Here is a 9,256-nt window from a genome sequence, read left to right on the forward strand (position 1 = left end):
TGGCTCTCACTGTGGTTCGCTGGAGTCCCAAAGCTTTAGAAAGGTCTTTATTTCCTTTACCAGACTAATAGATCTCAATTACTTAATAATTCATTAATAATGATCTTTTGAATGTGTACAGGCATCTTTGTGTGCAGCATCTTGCAAAGATTTTATCTGATGGGGAGTGCAGCTCCATAGAATAGACTGTGTAGAGTATGGCTCTCATACTACATGGAAGGGGGTAAAATTGGTCTGTGATCTTTCATTTTCCAAAGACTTATCTCAAGTGTGTATGTAGCACAAGACAGATTCAGCGCAAATTCAGGGCAAACAGAAGCAGTTTTAAAAAAATGCACATGTAATGGGAATCTGGGGCTGCCTCTTCTGTAGTAACGCTGTCTCTGGAGGAGAAAATGTATCAACTCAGCAGCTTCTAGTGTTTCCGCAAGCCTACCAACTGCCTAGAGCCAGCCTAGTTCGGGAAAATACCGCAGTGCTATCGCAACTGTAAACATTTTTATGAATGAGCACACAGAAGTCTAAAATACTGAATGCGATATTTTCACACACAGATTTTCTTTTTACTGCAATGCTTTTATGAATGATAGCCAATGTGGGCTGCACTGCCGCTGTCTGGAACCTAGTACTGATGTTAACTGACAGCTTTTTTTTTTAATGTATTTTAAGGCCTCGTTCACATCAGGGCCGTTTCTGTGCGCGTTTTACAGCGCACTGCCCTCTGCGATCAGCAAGGTATTTATTTTCCCATGTAACTAAATGTAGCTGGTGAACATCTATGCGCTGCGCTGAGCAGCGTTACAGAAACGTAGGGTTGCATGCATTTCTGTGCGTTGAGCTGGAAAGCGCACATCAATGCAAGTGAATGGGTGCGTTTGTAGCGCATAGAAGCGCGTACAAGCGCATGGAAGCGCATGCGTTTTTTACCCCTAATTGGAGAAAAAAATACATTTACATACAAAAACAAAGTTTTATTGACAACTGCTGCTGGTACAACAAGCAAAACGTGCTTTAAAGAAGCGCAGCGCAACGCACAGAAACGCGCACTAAAGCGCATGCGTTTTTTACCACGTGCTTTCACGCGTTTTTCAGCGCAGCAGATGTGAACGAGGCCTAACTCCCCACATAATCAATTAGCGTTTCTCTTTAATAAAACATGATGATACATGCATCATTTACCCTAAAAAACGTTTTAAAAGCAATTGAGACCACTTCTGGTTTTCTATGCGGATATCTGAATAGGTCGGATATTCGCGGATAACGCGTTCGGATATCCACATGAACGCGAATAGCAGAACGTTTGGATGCGGATATCCAATCCAGATATCTGGGTATCAGGATCAATTCGGATTTTGAAAAGGAGTATCAGAGCACCCCTGAAAACCAATAGAAAGTGTATTATATTGATCCAGGCCCCATATAATATACACACACACTTAATACAGACCTGTTATCCACCACAGCAGCATATCCACCATGTGTACTGATGTATAACCCACCTGCCTTCCAAAATAACACATCACCCCTCCCCCTCCCCCCCCAAAAAAAACAACCTTTAGGAATGCACTTCACACCAGACCAATTCCCCTGGTAGTCAGAAAACAGCTTATAGTTGGAGCTAAGACCACCTGTGTGCAGGAGGCAGGAACTCCCACAATGCAGTAGTAGGGAGGGTCAATAAGATGCAAATGCTAACAAGTTTATGCAGGATCATGCAATTTTATATGCAAATATATACAGCTTGGAAATTGGCCAGATAAATCCTGCCATGGTGATTATCCATTTTCAAGATGCATACATTTGCATGTAAATTTTGCATAATACTACACCAGCTTGCTATCATTTGCATTTCATTGCCGATCCCTAGTCAGGGACTCTGTAACAAATACTGGCTATATTTTAATGGTCAAATTCTAAGCAGCAAAAAATTGCCTCCAATCAATATAAAATTGACATCAACACAAAATTGTTACCATTTCATTGACCAGGGGCATTGCTAGGGGCCCTGGGAGATCTGGGGCACCAGGCCAGAGTCAAGCTGTAACACGTGTTCCCACATAGAAATACCATAAACAGGCAGCATTTTACAATAATGGCAGAGCTTCTGTGTTGGCCTGGGTGTTGTGCTCGGCTGGCCTGCCGGTGATGTTGTGCTGGCTGGACTGGCAGTGATGGGAGCAGTGCTGGCTTAACAAGCTTGTGGTACTGTGCTGCCTGGCTTAATGAACTGCTGATGCGGACTGTGTTGTGTCAGCTGGCTGAGTGACCAACTGACCTGGTGATGCTATGCTGTGTGAGGCCCAGTGCACACCAAAACCGCTAGCAATTTTTGGTGCAGATTTCAGAGATTTGGCCCAGTGCACACCGAGCGGATTTGGATGCGATCTGCCGGCCACATCCGCCTGTAAATCCGCTTTGCTATTGTATGTCAATGGGCTGGTGCAAACCGGCGGTTTGAGGTTTTTAGCAAACTGCAAATGTGCAGCAGGAGGCACGTTTGCAGTTTGGCAAAAAAAAAAAAAACACGCTGGTGTGCACCAGCCCATTAAAATACATTAGCCAAGCGGATTTACAGGTGGATGCGGCTGGCGGATCGCATCCAAATCCGCTTGGTGTGCACTGGGCCTGACCTAAAGTACTGCAGGATGGCTGACCCATACCAACTGGCAGGCAGCAGACGGTACAGTGAACGGTTCTTTTCCCTTAGCTGGGCACATCCTGTTGGAGGCAACAAATCTCGGTACTTATCCGTTAGCCGGGCGCATCCTCTAGGTGGCGACAAAACTCCACCAGAGTTACATCTTTCCATACTATCCATGTCGGCCTGGAGGGGGAATAGTAATTAGCGCCACTGCCGGATGCGCTCGGCTAACGGATAAGTACCCAAATCTCTACCAGAGTTACATCTTTCCATACTATCCATGGCGGCCTGGAGGGGGAATAGTAATTAGCGCCACTGCCAGATGCGCCCGGCTAACGGATAAGTACCCAAATCTCTACCAGAGTTACATCTTTCCCTACTATCCATGTCGGCCTGGAGGGGGAATAGTAATTAGCGCCACTGCCGGATGCGCTCGGCTAACGGATAAGTCCCCAAATCTCTACCAGAGTTACATCTTTCCCTACTATCCATGGCGGCCTGGAGGGGGAATAGTAATTAGCGCCACTGCCGGATGCGCTCGGCTAACGGATAAGTACCCACGGAACTGCCCAACAAGCACACAGTTCAACCTCCTGTTTGTAATTAAGGAAACCCAAGACTTCCAGACTGCAAGCATTTATAGTTACCTGGGTGCTTTCTCCAGCCGTGGGCTTCCTCACCATCCTCCCAGTCCCATCCATTTATCTGCTGTCCAGCTCGGTAGTCTGGAAGTTCTGCAAATGCATGACTGTGAACATCCGTGGCCGCACTCCTGTGGCTAGGAGTATTCTGCGCAGACAACCGGCCACAGAAGCACCATTGGGGCTGCACACAGTCAGGTATACACAGGGGAACATGACTGAGCCCAGTCACAGCTTTAAAGGGAACCTAAACTGAGAAGTATATGGATTTTCCCTTTAAAAATAATACCAGTTGCCCGACTCCCCTGCTGAGCCTATGTCTCTAATACTTTTAGCCACAGCCCCTGAACAGACATGCAGATCAGGTGCTCTGACTGAAGTCAGACTGGATTAGCTGCATGCTTGTTTCAGGTGTGTGATTCAGCCACTACTGCAGCAAAAGAGATCATCAGGAGTGCCAAGCAACTGGTATTGTTTAAAAGGAAACATCCATACCCCTCAGTTAAGGTTCCCTTAAACCAGGCCAGCCAGCGGAGGAACGGAGCAGCCCTGGAGGATGGCGAGGGAGCCCACAGGGGGCTGGAGGAAGTGCCAAGTATAAATGCTTGTACACTGTAAAGTAGGGATGATCAATGAGATGCAAATATTTGAGTTCATGCAGATTTATGCAGAGCTGTGGAGTAGCTACAAAAATCATCCAACTCTGACTCCTCAGTGTAGTGAAACCAACGATTGCAGGTATCAAAATTGCTTCAACAGACTTCGGCTCCACAGCTCAGGATGTATGTAAATTTGTATGCAAATATATTCAGCTTGGAATTTGACCAGTCAAGTCCCACACAGGTTCAATTGATTGGTTCATTTTCAAGCTGCATATATTTGCATAAACATTTAGACAAATACGCATGAACTTATTTGTGTTTTATTGATCATCCCTACTTTAAAGTAGAGTGGGCTCTATTCAGAAAGCACTATTGCATTTGTTAATGCTCAAAACAGCTGATTTTTCTGATCACCTTAATAAATTACAATTCACTAAACTTGTTACCACAGAAACAAAAACAGAAACAAACCAGTTCCCGACTAGTGAGGTAAATTACCGACTTATGCCGGGAAATGTCAATTCACAATGCTTTGCACACTTCATTTACCGGACAAAAGCGTTTGGTAATTTTCTCCAGCCCACAGCAGCCAACAACCTGCTCTCCTCATGCTGTCTCTGTGCAGTAACTTGACAGACAGCCTTTGGGGAGAACCTTGCAGCCAATAGGGAGAGCCACACAGCCTGCTTCTCATGCTAATTGGATGCAGGCCCGTTTCTAGGGCCGTGCGGGTGCCCTGGGCGCCGAAGGACTGTGGGCACAGTAACGGAGGGGGGAGCCGCTGCTGCGGGGAGGGCAGCCCGACCTCTCCCTCCCTTCCTCTCCGGGCGCCCTCCGTGCTCCCCCCTCCGAGTCTGTCTGCACAGGAAGCGCTGTATACAGAGCGCATTAGCACAACTCACCTCCCTCCCTGGTTCCAATCGCCGCCGGTCTCCTCTTCTCTTCATAGCCGCTCATACACACGCTGCTTCCTGTTTACCTGGAAGCAGCGTGTCAGCGGCTATGAGGAGAAGACAGAAGAGGAGACCGGCGGCGATTGGAACCAGGGAGGGAGGTGAGTTGCGCTAATGCGCTCTGTACACAGCGCTCCTGTGCAGTCAGACTCGGAGGGGGGAGCACAGAGGGTGCTCGGAGAGGAAGGGAGGGAGAGGTCGGGCTGTCCTCCCCGCATCTGCGGCTCCCCCCTCCATTATGGGGGGCAGCTTCCTATCTAACCTATACTGGGGGGCACCTACCTAATCTAACCTATACTGGGGGGCACCTACCTAATCTAACCTATACTGGGGGGCACCTACCTAATCTAACTAATACTGAGGGGCAGCTACCTATCTAACCTATACTGGGGGGCACCTACCTAATCTAACCTATACTGGGGGGCACCTACCTAATCTAACCACACTGGGGGGGGGACCTACCTAATCTAACCTATACTGGGGGGCACCTACCTAATCTAACCTATACTGGGGGGGCACCTACCTAATCTAACCTATACTGGGGGGGCACCTACCTAATCTAACCTATACTGGGGGGCACCTACCTAATCTAACCTATACTGGGGGGAAGCTACCTATCTAACCTATACTGGGGGGCACCTACCTAATCTAACCTATACTGGGGGCACCTACCTAATCTAACCTATACTGGGGGGCACCTACCTAATCTAACCTATACTGGGGGGCACCTACCTAATCTAACCTATACTGGGGGGCACCTACCTAATCTAACCACACTGGGGGGCACCTACCTAATCTAACCACACTGGGGGGCACCTACCTAATCTAACCTGTATTGGGGGCACCTACCTACCTAGCTTATACTGGTGGCAACTATACTGCCTACCTGTATTGGAGGCACCTACCTAACTAACCTATACTGGGGGCACCTACCTATCTAATCTAGGATGGAGGCAACTATTCTGACTCCCTATATTAGGGGCACCTACCTATCTAACCTATACCGGGGGGCAACTATACCGGCTACCTATACTGGAGGCACCTACCTGGCTAACCTATACTGGGGCACCTATGCCTGGCTACCTATACTATGCCTAGCTACCTATACTGGGGGGACCTATAGCTGGCTACCTATACTGAGTGCAACTAGACCTGGCTAACCTACACTGCGGACATGCACTGGCTTCGCGGGAGGGGGGGGGGGGGGCACAATTTTAACCCTCGCCCTGGGTGTATTTTAGCCTAGAAACTGCCCTGATTGGATGCAATAGGTATGCAGGTAGGACTTTCAGTGTATCAATGCAGAGACAAGCTACAACTCTGCCGACATGCATTTAGATGTGCATATTTGTATTTTAGCACATAGAAGAGCTCCCCCTGGTGGCTCCAGCACATCTACAGGAATGACAGGCGGCACAGTCTGGAAAACCTCTGAGTCACACACACAGCTCCCTGCCTGCTGCCCTGCTAGAAGGCTGCTAAGTGACACTTACTGACCAGGGCTTAGTGGATTGAGGCAGTTTGTTCGGTAAATTACCAAACTTCTGCCTCATGGGAGAAAATGTTTGTGGATTTGGAATAAAATGTGTAAAATACCGCATGAGGTATTTTATCTCCAATTTTTTTTTTTTCTTACCGAACTGCTTATTGTGAATAGAGCCCATCGAGCACTAATTCATAAAAAAGATAAACCTCTATTTTCTTGCAAACAGAATTACCATAAGTGAGGTTCCTAACTTAGTATACTTTGGGGTGGGGGTGTTAAGGGCAGCACCATGACTTACCTACTGGGGGCTGCTTCAAAGAATCCCGCAGTAGAGTACACTCCCAGCCACAATGCATGCCGCAATGTATACTGGGAGCTGTATGCTGTGCGGCCAGGAGCACACTCTACAGTGGGATTCTTTTAGGTGCGGCAAGCTGCAGCTGGCAATCATCACAGGAACAAGGGGCTATACGAGCAGCCCCCAGGTAAGAAATGGTGCTCCCTAACCCCCATACCAAGTTCCAAATCTCCCTTATAGAGAGGTTCCATTTGGTACAAAGATTCTACAGGTGCACTTAAAGGAAACATGAGGCAAATGAAATCAATGTAGCTTTACTTACCTTGGGCTTCCTGCAGCTCCTAGAAGTCTGTGTCCCTCGCAGCAGTTCTGTTGTTGCCCAGTCTTCTGCTGTCCACTCCATAGTAGTCACTGGCTTCTGCACATGCATGGGTGCATGCACCGCTCATGCGCCTGTGGCTGGGAATGTTCTGTGCAGTAGTAATGCCCTTGTGCAGAATGCTCCCAGGCATGAGAACTCAGGATTGCACACACACACCCGTGCTTGCACAGAAGCCACTGCTGAGGGGGACAAATGAAGAATGGGTGGCAGCAGAACTGCAGAAAGGACTACACAAGACTTCTAGTCCTGGAGGAGGCTCCAGGTAAGTAAAGGTAAACTGATTTAAAGGAGGAACTGTAGTGAAAATGACAACAGAATTACTTATTGTTTACAATATTCATCTATTGATAATTTAGCAAGTGGTTTCCCATTGTAAAATATTTCCTTTCCCTGATTTACATTCTGAAATATATCCCTGGTGGTGAGTGACATCTTTAGTTCTGCCAGGTGATCTGCGCGGAATGTTCATTACTGACTTCTATGCACAGAGGAAGATATTGCTTGCTTGTTGGTTGGAAAAAGCCACAATTTCCCACAATGCAATGAGGGTCAAAGACAGCAAACTGTAAGGACATCACACTGTGGGAGGGGCTTCACCACAATATCCACCATACAGACCCTCCTGATCTATTTGAGAAAAGGTAAATATTGCTTGTGGGAAAGGGGGCATCAGCTACTTACTGAAATGTAGATAAATCCCTGATTTAAAAGGAACCCAAGGTGTGAGACCTATGGAAGCTGACATGTAGTTCCTTTTAAAAAATGCCAGTTGCCTGGCAGTCCTGCTGGTCTATTTGGTTGCAGTAATGCATGAATCACACAAGAAACAAGCATGCAGCTAATCTTGTTAGAACACTCAGAACCACCTGACATGCTGCAAGCTTGTTCAGGGTCTATAGCTAAAAATATTACAGGCAGGGGATTGGCAGGATAGCCAGGAAACTGGTATTGCTTAAAAGGAAATAAATATGACAGCCTCCATATACCTCTCACCTCAGGTATCCCTTTAAGCGGTGCTGGTGGCTACTCTTGCTGTGCTAAGCAAGCTGACACAAGCCCAGTCCTAATGCAGTTGGCCACTTACCTACACTTTTAAACTCAGCTCTCCTCTCCCTGTGTGATGGGAGGCGGCTGCTTTGTGATGGGGAAGGGGGCAGATGCAGCTTCTGTGTTACTGGGGAGCTGCTGCTGCTGGCTGTGTGCTGGGGGCTGCTGCTGGCTGTGTGCTGGGGGCTGCTGCTGTTGCTGGCTGTGTGCAGCTGCTGGCTTTGTGCTGCTGCTGGCTGTGTGCTTGTACTGCTGCTGGCTGGGGGCTGTGTGCTGCTGCTGCTGGCTGGGGGCTGTGTGCTGCTGCTGCTGGCTGGGGGCTGCTGCTGCTGCTGCTGGCTGGGGGCTGCTGCTGCTGCTGCTGGCTGTGTGCTGGGGGTGGCTGGCTGTGTGCTGCTGCTGCTGCTGCTGGCTGTGTGCTGGGGGTGGCTGCTGCTGTTGTGCATGCACAATCAGTGTCCCTCTCCCTCCCCATAACAGAGAATATGTGAGCTCTGCTAGTTAGGCCTCCTTTCCACTGACCGCTGATAGGCAGTGAAATGCCTCTCAAACTCTCTCAACTGCTCACTTCTGCCTGGTAAATGCTTGCTGAGGCATGAGGCTAGCTTCTGCTGCTGGTGCAGGGGAGACAGGCAGCACGCTGTGGGATTCCACTCCAAAGGAATCTATTTCAAACAAGTCAAGTGCAGGAGGAAGAGCTATTCAAGCTTTTTCCTATCTCCCTCCTTTTGACATCAAATCCACGCCCCCTGCCAGTGATTGGCCAAGTGGGCAGTGGAATTTATTGTGACAGGCTCAGCCTCAGCCCATAGTGATAGCTGCAGGCTGATGCTAGTGCCAAGCCCCGCCCAAAACATGTTACAATGGGCTCTATTCATAAAACATTTGCAGTAAAAAAAAAATCTTGGAGGGAAAACACCACATTGGTATTTTAGATTTTTGTGTGCTAATTCATAAAAATGTTTACACTTGCGATAATAGGTGGGGTAAATCCCCACTAAACTGGCAGTACTGGCTGAGTTGTTACATTTGCTGGCTGAGTTGATACATTTTCTCCTGCAGAGACAACTAGTATAAAGGAGGCAGCCCCAGCATCCCTTTACATGTGCATTTTTCTGCCTCTCCTCCTGAATCTGCGCTGAATCTGTCTATTAGTCTTCCTAATCAATCTATTTAATTGCTGCAGCTTAGAAACAGTTCCAGAAA

This window comes from Hyperolius riggenbachi, chromosome 11 (assembly GCF_040937935.1).
Source record: "Hyperolius riggenbachi isolate aHypRig1 chromosome 11, aHypRig1.pri, whole genome shotgun sequence".
In the NCBI taxonomy this organism is placed as follows: domain Eukaryota; kingdom Metazoa; phylum Chordata; class Amphibia; order Anura; family Hyperoliidae; genus Hyperolius; species Hyperolius riggenbachi.